At 58.9% G+C, this 13,845-nt stretch overlaps 1 protein-coding gene across 9 annotated transcripts in view; it reads left to right on the plus strand.

The window, feature by feature from the left end:
- The first annotated feature begins 1,624 nt into the window (after positions 1-1,624).
- Positions 1,625-13,845, plus strand: part of Lingo1 (leucine rich repeat and Ig domain containing 1) — a 142,888-nt gene continuing 130,667 nt past the window's right edge. For 2 of the 9 annotated variants that reach the window (XR_002391556.2, XR_002391557.2), the window contains exon 1: positions 1,625-2,416. The gene's annotated coding sequence lies outside the window, so the exon portion shown is untranslated. Of the gene's footprint in view, positions 2,417-10,981; positions 11,171-12,221; positions 12,341-13,845 lie in introns of those variants that run through there. The other 7 variants (XM_087210261.1, XM_087210260.1, XM_087210262.1 and 4 more) reach the window with 6 other exon arrangements.

The raw sequence follows: 13,845 nt of genomic DNA on the forward strand, positions 1-13,845 counted from the left end.
GCTTACAGGTGTCACTACCATGTCTGGCTTCACCCTTCTATTTTGCTTCAGATTCCTTCACACCCCTCTCTCACTAGACCCAGTCACTCTCCTGTGATGTTCATGGATCTCAGTGACCTGGCTCTGCCCCTGTCCTGCCACCCCTTGACTTAGGTTCATCATTCCCATGCCCCATATACAGGATGGAAGCTGGGCCCCCTGTTTGAGGCTGCAGAGCAAAGCTGGAGGAATTCAGCCCCAAGCTGGGACACAAAGCCTGTGTGGTCCCAGACAGGAAGTGGGAAGAGGAGAGACAGGTAGGGTGAAGAGTGGAATGGCTGCCTGCTTGGATGGCGGGCTCTAGGGGGGGAAGGCTGTTTGTGTTACCTGGCATCCCTGGGGCCCACCTGGAGCCCTGGGAAGTTGTCTCCAGAGGTGAGTGGGGACAGAGCGGGCAACTGTGTGAGCTCATCTTTCCCAGGCCTTGGGAGGTCTGGCAGAGGTGGAGGAGGTGCCCCAGGAAGGAGGATCAAGGGATTCAAGGGGGTACTTGGGGACAGCTGCAGGACGGAGGCTGGGAAGGACCAGGACAGGTGTGGCATGCACCCTTGCTCCGAGCCCTACCTTGTTGGCTGTCACAGCACAGAGTGGGACTCTGAGGCTAAAGCTCCACGGGGTCCACCGACATGGAAGTCTAAGGGCTCTTCCAGGAGCTGCGCACTAGGTGGGCCGTGAGTTCTGGCCCTTCCCCACCTCCTCAAGGCCTTGGCAGCCTGGGCGTCTCCATTTCCAGCTCCCGTCAGCAGGGGGAGGCTGTGCTGCATCTGCTGCAGATTTAGAAGCAGAGCCTGGGACTGGGCTTGGAGGGGAGTGGGGAAGGAGAGTGCCTTTTTGGTCAAAAGGTGAGGGTGGAACTTCCGCCTAGAGTTGGCAAGTGGCAGCCCTCCGGATACCCCGGAACCAAGCTGAGACTTCTCAATTCCAGGTGTCTTCTAAACACACTAGGCATCCCCTATTCTCATGTCCAGGACTTTGCATACTGTTTTCTCTCTGTATAAAATGCCTATTCTGTTTCTTTCAGCCTGTCCAACTCCTATGCATCCTTCAAAACATGGCTTCAATGTCACCTCCTCCAGGAAGCTTTCCTGGACCTCCACCCCTGAAAGCTCTACCACACCTCCCTTCTTATTTCTGACAACAGGACTGTGAGTAGCACCCCTGTACCTAGCACAGGATGGGCCACACAGTAGATGCTTTGTGAACACCTGGGCAGAACAACCCTCTGCGGGGTTGGGGGCAGTAAGGGGTGCTGGGCATGCACGTGCACTGTGCATGTGTCCAGGATCAGGCTGACCCGGGGCTGGGGGTATTGTGCTCCCAGGGTCTGGGAAGATCTGGGATTTGAAGGGTCTCTGTCCATTGTAGAGTGCTGTGCCCAGTTGGTCTCTGTTCTGCCACCTCCATCCCCCACCTGTACAGGCCCTGTGGGCCCGGGGTGCTGAGTGTCCACCCCGGGATTCCAGAGCCCCAAGGTGGGATCTCAGCCCCCCAGAACAGCGAAAGTCCTTTCACAGCCTGAAGCCAACGTCCTTCCAGGAAGGGTAAACTGAGGTGTAGAGAGCAGTAGGCATTTGCCCAAGATCACACAGCGGGGCATTGAAGCCATCCTGTGAGCTCTGATCTCCTGGCTGGACAGGTGCCCCCTCCCTGGGTTCAGATTCCGGACTATGCCTCCTGCTCCTGCTCCTGGGCCCCACAGTCTCCACCCTTGGCACCCGAGGCCCGCCTGTCCTCCTCCTCCTCAACTCACCTCCGCCCTGGCCGGACCCCGCGTGCGCTGTGCGCTGCGCCTTTAAGTCCGGGCGAGGAGCGCGGCGGCCAGGCCCGCGCGGGACGTCGCCCCCGGTGGAGCGGGGCCGCGCGTGGGTCCCCTGTCGCCCGCCCCTCGGACCCGGGCTGGGGGACGCGGTTCGGGAGAGCGAGGCAGCGCGGGGAGGACAGCCGCCGGGGGCCGGGTGGGGACAGGTGGAGCACGGAGGCGACCGAGCAGCAGGGCGGGGTGGCCAAGCCGCACGCGGCTGTGGCGCGGAGCGGGCTCGACGCGGTGGCTGAGTGGGTCACCCGCGGTGTCCCTCCGGGACCGGCGGGGACCTGAGGAGGGGCGGCCCGGGGAGGGGGCACGCAGGGCCGCGCAGCGGGGCCTCGGTGAGCTGCGGGAGGGCGCGCGCGCGCGCTCGGGTTCCGCCGGCATCTGGCGCGGGATCGGGGCCTCCGCGCACCCGCCGCGCGCTCCCCACGCACACACGCCCTTCCTGCCGCGCCGCTGCCACCATCGAGCAGGCGAACCCCGCGGAGCGGAACCGGGCGGAGCGGACCGGAGAGGCTCCAGAGATGCGGGACCTGAGCGGGGGCGCGCGCAGACGGCGCGCCCGGGACGGTGAGTGCAGTGGGGTCGCTGCTGCGCTGGGGCCTGGGTGCGGTTGCGGGGTCTGCCGCCGGCGGCGCCGTCTGCGCGGCCTCTGATTGGGCGGGAACGGGGGGGGGGGCGAGCACACGCCCGGGAGGCGTGCACGCGCTGGCCAGGCAGGGTGGAGCGTGCATCCGGCACCCTCCCGTGACCGCGCTCCGCCCGCCGCGCCCTTACCTGCCGCCACCCGGACCAGACTTGGAGCAACTTCACGCGGCCTCGGGCGGGGCGGGCGGGAGGCGCTTTCGGGGTGCGCCGGATCTGTCTTTCTAGAGCCAGAGACTGGAGGAAAAGCGGTGCCGGGGGGGGGGGCGGGGGGGCCGGCGGCGCGGGCCGGGTCTTTCGGGGCGAGGGTTGCGCCCCCTCCCCATCCGCGTGCCTCCCCTGTCTGGGACCCGCACCCAGCCCCAGGCGCTTCGAGGGAGTCGCTCGGTGCGGGACGCCTGTAACCCCGCAGGGTCAGGCGAGACCACAGGGCGACAGGCTCGGGGTAGCCAGGCTGGGGCACGCGGGCGCAGATGGGCAGTGGGGGGCGCGCAGGGACGCTTGTGTGTGAGTCCCTGTGCCTCGTGCTCCGTGGAACCTGCGGTTGGAAGAGGGAGCTGCCTCAAGATGAGCCCCATGAGCCTGGACACCCAGGAGCCCAGAGTGGGTCTCCAGGCCCGTGGCCTGTGTCCACATCCTGCTCGGAGCCATACCCTTGCCTGCCACCCTCTGTGCCCAGAGCTTGTGTGGCTGTGTCCCCTCCCTTGTGAGTCTCCGTCCACCCACCCTCTGCTTCAGGGAGCCTCCCGCAGACCCGACTGCCGGCAGTGGGTGCAGGAGATAGCATGGGGAGATGTGGGCCAGGCTGGTGCCACTGGGAGGGAGGGACTCCTGTGTCCCCGAGATTGAGAGACCCAAGGAAGGGTCAGAGATCTGGCCCCTGCAGGCCTCCCCCTTGCCAAATCCTCCTTGGGTCCAGGGAATGTCCTGCCTCCTCTGCAGCTGACTGCTGAGGGATCCCTCCAGCTTCAGCCTCCCAGGGGACAGAGGCCGACCTCCCTGATTGTCAGGGTATAATCCTGTGGCAGCCAGTCCCAGCCCCAGGCATGTACCCTTGACATGGCCCGTGGGACTGCCTGTTTCCAGCCTCTTTGAACTCGTGCTTCCGACTGGCTGGAGTCTGCTCTCCTGACCATTTTCAGACCTTGTCTGGCTCCTGAAATGCTCAGCATAGCTCTGCCATGTCGAGGTTACCCTGGGGATCAGGCTCTCCCCCAGACTAGGTCCTGGATTGTCTTTCCGATGGCTCTGTAGATGGTAGAGCTCACCCTAAGAGAACTGGTTTCTCTGTGAGATATGAAAGTGCACTGGGGCAGATGAAGGAGCCCTGCTGGCTCCTTGGGCTGGCACACAGACCAGAGCTGTTGGCCCTGGTGGGCCTGTGACTGTCCCCTTGGGGTGGGGCTGGGCTGCCCATGCTGCCTAGCTTCCTGGGCCTCCTGCTAACACTGTTCTCTTGGGGCCTAGGCCTCTCCTCCTCCATCTGTGCTGGCTTTGGCTGGCTCCCTGCAACTCTCGCTAATGCAGTCTTTCTTGCCAGATTTCTTCTGTCCGCTCAGCTCCCTCTTCCCTGTGGCTCCCTGGGCTCTGGACTGTTGTCTCCTGGGTGTCACCAGTGGGTGGAGCATGGCCACATGCTTGGGCTCTGCTCAGCTCTTGCCAGTGGGGCCTACTTATTCCCTGTCCTGGGCGTGGGGTGCCTTGCCCCTGACTCTAGCTGGCTGAGCTTTCTGTGTGGGGCCCTTAGCCAGGAAGATGGGGTGAGAGCACACCTCTTTGGCCCCTGGTCTGTGCTGCCAGGAGTGAGAAACTCAGCCAGGTCCTCCCAGCCCTATTTAGGGACAGCCACTCCCCACCCCAGACTCTTGACGGGCAAGGACGGTACCCTTGCATTCCCTCCCCAGACAGGCTCTGGCCCTGCCATCTTGTGTTTAAATCATAAAATTACTGCAGTCTAACAAATTAAGTGATAGGAAGTTGTTGGGTAGGCTGGATCTTGGGTGACTTGAGTGGGGAAAATTTTCCCTGACCACTCAAGGCTACTTGGGGTGTCTGGGGCCACTGTGGCCAATCTGAGCCTCTTCTATGGGCTTCTGGACACCTCCAGAAGCCATCAGCTCTTGGCCCTTGCTCCCCACTGCCTGGCATTCTGCACTTGGGGCTCCCTCCACATTTGGGGGCATATGCTGGTTTGCATGCCAAGCCCTTCGCTGGGTGGGCTGTGAAAGGGAACGACCCCGGGGTGTGAGCTGAGTGGGATGGGGACTGCAGAGGCACTGGGGGGCAGCACAGAGGTCAGTTCTGATGCATCAGGCTGGAAGGCTTGGGCTTGCTGAGCTGCTCCTGGCACGTGGTGGATGCATCATACATCTTTGTGGAGTTGGTGACTGAATAGAGAGTGAGGGTGAGGGTTCTCAGGCGGGTGGCCCAGCACTGACGAAGGCCTGGAGGTAGGGCACACTGGGCTTGGTGGAGAGTGCTTGCCATGGAGTGACTCATGCAGGGCACAGAGGGGACTGAGTAGGTGGCGCAAGACAGAAGACAGTCTGAGGAGTGCAGGCCAATTCTGTATTCGGGATTGCAGGGTTGGAGTTCTGCATCAGGATTCTGGGTTAGGGTTGCAGGGTTGGGAGCCACAAACCCACTGGGTTTGTGGTGGGAGCCAGAGGTGGCAGTGGGTTCCCCAGAGTGCTGTGGGCACCCTGGTTGGTGTCAAGGGCATCGGGAGGGACAGGCCTCACCTGGGCCACTGCTTGGGCATGCAGACAGAGGTGACAAGTGTCCCCTGTGTTGCTTGAGTTAGCATGAGGCTTGTGGGCCTCTGTTTCCATGTCTGTGCTTGTCTCCTTGGGGGGCTTGTGTGGAGCTGAAATGGAAGTGGGGTGCAGAGGAAAAGGACTGAGAGGGGCAGCAGGGCTAATTGACAGAGGAGTTTGAGGTCCAGAGAGGGGTGGTGACTGCAGTAAGGTCACATGGCAAGCTAGGGGCTGGCCACTTAAGCCCGGGGTTTCCTGGTTGCTCTTGGCTGGCTGCGGAGCATGGGTGGGGCCCAGGGCTTCCTGCCCCGAAGAGGACATCCTCAGGCAGTAGCTTTGGCCATCCAGCTGTCGAGGAGCATATGGGGCCATATGGCCATACCAGGGGTGGGTGGGCCACTGGAGGAGGGACATAAGCTGCCACCGTGGCCTTCTGGATCTACGTGGGAACTGCCAGTCCCCAGGGTCAGGGTGGGAGAATGCCAGAATAGACCCTTGTTGTCCAGGTTCGTTTGGACACGGAGCTTGGGCCTTGGCAGGTGGCCCACTTCCTGCACCCATCTGCCAGGGCAGCTGGACAGGCAGCTCCATGCCCAGGGCTGATCCAATTAGCTCCAGGCCAGATGTGCCAGCCGCCCCCTTCTTTAAGGCCCTACCCAGCTCGGATGGCCCTACTGGTGGCACAGTGCCTCCACAGCCTGGGTCTTGGGCCTCCATGGAGCCTATGTGTGGGCATGGGGTCCTCGGATGGCCTGGGGCAGGGATCGGTGGGCCTGTGCTGGAAGTCAGAGGGGGCTGGCTTTGATTCAGAGTCAGACACTTGGGCAAGACACTCCCCATTCTGAGCCTCCCTGACCCCAGCGATATGGTGAGAATGCTACTAACCTAGTAGAAATGCCAGCGACATGCTTAGCGATAATCTCATGCACTGTGCAGTGTCAGGCACTGTTAGCTTGCGTTTTGCTTTGCAGGGAGAGGGAGGAGAGAGTCCTGCTGGGCTCAGTGTCCAGGCCGAAGTCAGGAAAAGCCTTGCTGTTATCATTTTCCAGGACAGACGTGCTCGCTAATCCCCCTGTGTGCATGCATGTCTTGTTTGACCCTCATGGCAGCTCTGTGATGTGGGCAGAGCGCTGCCTCACTTCTCAGATGAGATGAGGAGGTGATTCTGTGGGACACCATGAGGTGGCTGGACCCTGTCTGTTGAAAATCTCCTGGCCCAATATTCCTGTTCCCGTCAGGTTTCCTAGATGTCCTGTGTGGGGTCGTGAAGTGGCTTTGTCTTTTGTTCCAGCAATCCCCAGGGGCAACCCCACAGCTGGCATGAGGGACGCTTGAGGTGCAGCATTGGCTCCACTCTCTCTGCCCAGTGTGGGTACAGGTGAGAGGAGTGAGGCCCAGGCTCAGCAGGGTGTGTGGATCCTGGGCTCCTTCTTGAGCACCTGTGTGACCTCGAGGAAATCACTGTTCCTCTCTGAGCCTTAGTTTCCTGCTTTGTAAGTTGCAGAGATTGCTCTCCCAGCCTGCCCACAAGGCCTTGTTTGAGGCTCCAGTATAAATGTGTGTTTTTGTAGCTTTGTGGGTACATGGAGACTGTGGCAGTCCCTACCCTACTGTTTCACCATCCTGTGATTTTTCTTCCAAGATTCCCCTGTTGGGTGCTTCCTCTGGGGCTGGCTGTGCTGCTGCTACAGGGACAGGATGAGTAAGCTCAGCCCTCGTCCCTGGGGTTGCAGCCTGGTGACTGGATGTCCTTCCTGGCGCACGCTGGCAGCGAGGCCCTGTTCCCTTGGGTCCAGCAGCTGGACTCCCCAGCACCCTCATTGCCTCACCCTCTTGCTCCAGCCCCTTAGTCCTCTGTGTTCCTAGGAGCCAGATTCTACCCGCCTGCCCTTCCCACACATGGTGGCTTCCCCGCCTCCCTAATGTGACCTGCGCTGTCCCCTCCAGCTTTGAGTGCTGCCTCCACCTCTACTCAAGTAGATCCTCCTGCTTTGTGAGCAGCCCAAATGCCACATTTATAAAACCCACCCCTGGTCACTTCTCTGGAAGTTGCTCTGTTCCTCAGACTCAGAGCTGAGTATGCACTTTGAACTTGGGGAACACTCACCATTTGCTGGACCCCTCAGTGTGCAAAGCCTGGGTGGCATTTGTCTTTGTGGTTTGGGTTTGCCTTGGTGGCATGGCTTGGACTTACCCATCTTGGGTATCTGGCATTCACAGGGGCCCGATAAGCTCATGGGGTATGTGGTATACTCCCCAGGGCCTCTGTGGCTGCTGCCACTTCCTTGCTGAGTGGTCCCCTGGGCCCTGGGATGTGGGTGAGGCCCAGGATGCTGTCTGTATGGCTCCTGAATTGTGGGCATCCTTTCTGCTGAGACACTCACCGCAAACCCAGCCCTCCCAGCCCCTGGAGGCTCCACCAGGCCAGGGTGGGAGAGCCTGTCACTGGCCACACATAACTCTCCCCGATGAATTGCATGGCATTCAGCAATTAGCAATTGATTATTTAGGGAACTGATAACTCTTCTCCATCACTGGTGGAGGCAGGCCTGGCCCGCATTGGTGTGGGTCAGCTGGGCTGGGCCGGGAGATTGAAATCTTGCCTGTTTATCCCTGGGCAGGGAGCTTGCTAAGCAGGAGCTGGAAAAAAAAGAGGTGCAGCCCCCCTCCCCCCAGCCTGCACCACCAGGAGTGAGATAAGGAGTTGGGAAGGACAGGGAATTGAGGTAGACAGGGAGGTTTTGCTCAGTCCCACCTTGCCCTGTTCTCAGGTTTACTTTATTTACTCTTTTTGTGAGACAAGGTCTCACTGTGTAGTCCAGGCTGGCCTTGAACTCACTATGTAGCCCTGGCTAGCCTTGAACTCATGGCGATTCTTCTGCCTCAGCCTTCTAAGAGCTGAAGATTACAGGTGTGTGCCACCACGCCCAGCTCCTCTACCTTCTTTGTTTCTCTTCTAGTCTCTCCTGGCTCTGGGACTAATCTTTCCCAACTGTTAAGTGGGAATTTCAGCCACTTTGTGGGTAGCACTTTGCCTTTGAATGAAATGGCCAGGCTGTGACTGACTTGTCGTCAGCTATGCTTAGCTTGTCTCCAGTGACGAATTCTGAGGTCCAGAGAGGGTGGTGGCCATGTGAGGACAGAGCCAGCATCGTGATGCCCAGCCAGTATGGCAGACCAGTAGGTGGGAGGGCAGTGGTCACAACAGCTGCCTCTGTAAGGTACTGGGTCCGCCTTCTGCATGTGCTAAATCTTCTAAATGTGGAGCTGGGGCTCAGTGGAATTTGTGCAAAAGCTATTTCTTGGGAAACAACATAAAGGCAATGGCAGGGGGGACGCTTAACCTACTTAGGAGACCCAGTTGCCTTTCAGGCATGCCGGGAGCACAGGACGTTGTGGGCGCCGTCACGTGGTCCGTGTGCTTTTCTTATTCTTGCTTTTTCCTTTCTGTTAGGAACATCAGCAGATACACAGAAAGGCAGAGAGAATAGTCCTGGGAACCCCAGACACCCTCACCTAGATTTAACAATCACTGACATTTGGTCACATTTGGTTTTCTTTTTTTTTTCCTTGAAATATTTTAAACTACATCATGGACATCAGGAAATTTCATCTCTAAGTAGTTCAACACCCATCCCTAAATGTAAGAGGAAATATTGCTGTCTAGACTCCAGGGTCACATAGCAGAGAAGGGGACAGGGACCTGGAGGTGGCCTTGGTATCAGGCCAGACCTGGTGCCACAGGAGGGCATGGGGAGGCCGAGGTACTGTGGAGCTGAGCACGTGCAGGTAACTGGACCCCCTCTGGGCTGGCTCTGCTGGCTCTTCCGCCTGGAAACAGGAAATGACCCTTCTTGGGTTAATTATCTCTCTTCCTTTTGTTTGGTGTGGGGATTAATCAGCAGCTGCAGCGTCAGGAAAATCTACAACTTGTTTATTGTTTAATTTAGGCAACTGTTTATCAGGCTTGGCCATGCAGGTCCAAGGGAGCCTCGGTCGGCACAGGAGCAGGGCCACCTACACCAGCCACCTTCTGGGGCGATGGGAAGGCAGCAGATGGGGCTGGCCTGGCAGAAGGGGGTGGGATCTGAGTGTGAACAGCCAGGGGGTCTCTGGGCACTGGGTGCACATGGTGGGGACTTGGGGCTGAGTCTGGGTTAAAGACTGAGAACAGAGATGGGCAGCAGGGCCAGGCGGTCCTGGGGCAGGTGCAGAGCTGGGAAGGCTCCGTGCCCTGGCCTTGCTGAAGAGCCTTCTCCATTCTCCTAGCCCTCAGTCATCCTAGGGGCCCCCAGTTCCCCTATAAGTACCACCCCCTCCCCTCTGCCCTCTGTGTGCCTAAGCCTAGGGACTCACCAGCAGTGAGTGTGGGCATGCAGGTAGAGGGGAGGCCTCGGTGGATGTCCTGAGATTGGCCTCCTGCCCCCTTCCCTGCCCCTAAAATAAGGAGACCCTGACTAGTGCCAGGCTGGGTGGCAGGGAAGGGGGTGGTAGAAAGGTGGCAGAGAGGGAGCAGAAAACAGAGACATCAGAACGCCTTTGATCCCTGGTCTATCTATGGCCCTGCAGTGCTGCCAGATCCTTCCAGGTCTGTGCATGCCCTGCCGTGGGGATGCAGAGGGAATGACTGACCTGCAGCGGTGGGCTAGGGAGGGTTCACCTGGGCCGGTCACCCTCTCTGGGCAGCTGTTTCGTCACTGGAGAAAGAGATGTGGAGGGCCAGGTCCTGGTTGGCTGCTGGCTGGGAAGCGTCACAGGGAAGGACACAGGTCCTTGTCCCCCGCCCTGCCGAGCCCTCCTCTGTTCTCCCAGTGCCACGTGGGAGGGGAGAGCACCACACCTGTAGTCCAGGGATGGAACACTGCTGTGGTGTTCCTACCCTGGCTGAATGCAGGCCCCAGGGGAGACTGTTACTGTCACTCATATGCACAGCTGCCCTGTGGGTGGACACCATTGATTCCATTCCTTCTCTTTTTATTTTTGGTTTTTCTGAGATAGAGTCTTATGTAGTTCAGCTGTCCTTGGACTCACTGTGTAGCTCAGGCTGGCCTCAAACTTGTGGTGATCCTCCTGCCTCAGCCTCCCAAGTGCTTTTATTCCATTTCGTAGATGGAGGAACAGAAGCTTGGAGAGGTCAGTGGTGAGGCTGGAATCTGAGCCCAGGGCTATGACTTCTTGGATCTTTATTTTTTTCTGGAACCAGGGCTCAAACTCAGGACCTTGCGCCTTCTGGGCAGGCACGGTGCCACTAAGCTAAATCCCTGGCCCGATTTCCTGGATCTTGCTGCCTTAGAGGCCTGGTTTTTGCAAGGTCTCAGCTTTCTTGCTAACTGCTGCCGCCCATGTCTCGGTGTTTGCCTTCATCCCCTGGGGTAAGGAGGGTGGCCAGGAGTGGAGCTGCAGGCTGCAGGGTAAGGAGAGGCTGAGCCTCCGTTTACCACCTCCCTCTTGGCCAGCAGGCTCTGTGGGCTCAGGCTGAGGCTTAATATGCATCCAGGAGGAATCCTTCCTAAGCCAGGCGGAATAAGAGGATGCTGTACTTGGCACCGGGCCTCCCATGTGTTCGGAGCCCGCCAGAGCCTCCCACACCCTTGGCTCCAACTGTGCCCTCTGTGCGAGCGCTGGCTCATGGCAGTGTGGTGGCGCAGGGGGCCCTGTGCATGTATAGGAGAGGCCTGGCACACAGTGGAGCGTTGAGTCTGACCCAGGGCAGAGTGTTTATTGAACACCTACTAAGCAGAGGCCTAGTTCCTCACCTCCTCTCATCCCAGAACAAATCCATAGTTTGTGTACTGCCACTGTCCCTGTTGAACAGGAGGAAACTGGGATTCTGAGAGACCACGGCTTTTGGAGATCAAACAGCCCGAGAGAGAGTGGAGTTGCTGGTGTGCTCCTGGGGACGCCAACCTGTAGAGGATGCTGTGTGCGTGCCACATGCTGGGGTCCATGCTGTGGCTTGGGAGGTGGCTGTGGGGTCCAGAAGAAGGAGGCTGCACTGGGTTGGAGAGAGGTCAAGGTTGCAGCTCGAGTCCATTTGAGGGAGGACCAGTCCATGCATGGCCCTGGCTGGGGTCTGGATCTAGGCGTCCTCAGGAGGGGTGCACATTCGTCCTGTGCCCATGCAGGATGAACTGGGCTGGCCGAGTGCCATGTTGGGGACGTCTGCAGCGGAAGGTGGAGAGGGGCTGGGCTGTCCAGGGGCTTCCTGGGTCCTGACAGGCAGTGGTGGGAGACCAGGCCTGAGGCTCCTAGGGCTGGATCTTTAGGGCAGGGCTGAGATGGTGGCCAAGAGTGGAAGCAGCCATGGCTGGGGGTCCCCTCTCCTTGGGCCCAAGTCCCCCTGGGTGCAGGCTGAGGGGGTGGCTGCCCGTTCCCCGGACCCCTTTCTTCACCCCCTGGAATGTGGGGTGGGAGTGGAGACCAGTGGTCCCTGGCCTTCCCAGCCCCTCCCTCTGTGGCTGTAAATATTTTATCTCCACCATCTCTGCTGCCGAAAATTGCTGCTTTTAACGCCTTTTTTTTTTTTTTGGTTGATACAAACGAATGCTGGAAAAATTCCGCACCGGGCGCTCGCTCTGTCGCTTCTGCCTGTGCCCAGAGTCCCCTCCAAAAACTCTAATTGCTTTTAAGCTGTGAGAGTTGGCAAAAGCAATTTTCTTTACATTATGGAGGAAGGGGGAGAATCCACCATGTTTTCTTCTTCTTTTTTTCTTTCTGACTCTAACCTCCCATTTTGAGATCCCCCCTGATGGCTGCTATGATCCTGGGGAAGAAGTGGAGTTGAGGAGATGTAGGCAGGGGTATTTTGCCCTCTGGGCCTCGGTTTCCCCATTACACAATGGTCAAAGGTCTGCTAGGCCATTGCATGGATGTTACCTGAGCTCATACCCTGTCAGCCATGTGAGGGCCGGGACCCATTCCCCCCTGTTGGCCAGTGTGTCCCCAGCCTGTAACACAGTGGTGACTCATGGCAGGTGCCCGGTGCAGAGTGGTGGCCGGGGTAGTTGCCTTGCTGTGAACCATGCCTCTTGCCAGTCCTGGGTCTGCACAGGATGAGTGGACGAAACCCTCAGGAGAGCTCACAGAGCAGAGGGTGAGTGCTCTGCATTGCTGAATTACTCTGGGCCTGTGTGAGGATACAGAGGGGCCTGGGTGGGGTCCCTGTTGCAGCAGGGGAGGCAGGCCTCCTATTCCTAGGCCTCTACTGCCATGGTCAGGTTTATTTCCCCCTCTGTCCTTCAAGATGTGCAGCCCCTAACAATTTATAAAGCCCACTCAGTCTGGTGTGATGGTGCACCCCTGTAATCCCAGCACTTGGGAGGCTGAGGCAGGAAGATTGCCATGAATTCAAGGCTGGCCTGGGCTACATAGTGAGACCCTGTCTCAGAAAAACCAAATCAAACCAAATAAATAAGACTCCCTCAGCTCTGCCCTAGAAGCAGTGCCTTGTGGTGGGCAGAGCCCACAGAGCAGGTGCCCCCTGGCAGATACAGGTCTTGTGTCCCCCAGGGTCCTGCAGGCAGATAGAACTGGGGCAGGATTTGAATCCAGATCTCAGGGCCCCAGCCTATAGCCAGCCCCGCCTCCACTGCAAGCCCCACTCCAGCCCCAGCCCTCTCTATTCCTCCCCTCCCAAGCCCTATGCTCCTTCCGTGTTTGTGGAGCATGCGGGGCTTTTCAAAAGCATTAATGATAGAAAATAAATTGGAATCGGAGAGGAATCATCACCGGGCGTTCTCAGAGGGCCGCCTCTGCCCTCGTGACTCTCAGCCATATTGAAGCCGTTGGCCAGACTGGAATATAAATGAGTCTGGGGCCTCGCTGCTCTTAATCTGCCGAGGAGCCCTCCCAGGCCAGACGGCGTTCGTGCGGCAAAGCTATTTGCAATGAGACCCCATGGCCACTGGCCATCAGCAGCCAGGACTCATTTCTCCGGTCTGGAGTCTCGAAGTGGAGGCTCCCAGTCAAGCCCTCTGCACGAGGCACAGCTGGGGGGTCAGGCCTTCCTGCCCGGGGACAGGAGGCACATGAGAAACTGCCAGGGGCCCCCAAGGGCCTAGACCTCACTGGGTCTCTAGGCCCCCAGAGTGTCCTGCCCCCGCCAGGAAGCTCCCCGGTTCACTGCCCGGCACACCCCAGGCTTCCTGGTCTCAAGCTTTGTGTGGCTGCCGGAGCCTCCAGGGTCAGGCACATGGTGAATGGATCAGGCAAGGTGTGACGAGACAGGGACCGGCCAGGCACAGACACCTTGGGCTCGGGAACCCTGTGTGGGCACCACTGCCCCAGCTCTGCTGAGCCAACGGTGCCCTGTCCTGCAGCACAGGTCTCCTCTGCCTGCTTGAGGGACCCCCCAGCGGCAGCCCCAGCTGGTCGGGATAGGCACCTCAGCAGGCTTCCCCTAAAGCACCAGAGGCCGTGGGGCAACCCTCTTGCATACAGATGGGGAAACTGAGGCCCAAAGGTGGAGGTTGAGATCTTTTCTGGTAAGACTACACACCCAGGCCCTATTAATCTTCACAACAGGACAGGAAGGCAGTTCTGTGCCTCTTTTTATTTTTGTTATTTTGAGACAAGGTCTTGCTATGTAGTTCGGGCTGG

Source organism: Heterocephalus glaber, unplaced genomic scaffold, assembly GCF_053883595.1.
Source record: "Heterocephalus glaber isolate CG9 unplaced genomic scaffold, H.glaber_assembly_v1.0 deba00001140, whole genome shotgun sequence".
Classification (NCBI taxonomy): Eukaryota; Metazoa; Chordata; class Mammalia; order Rodentia; family Bathyergidae; genus Heterocephalus; species Heterocephalus glaber.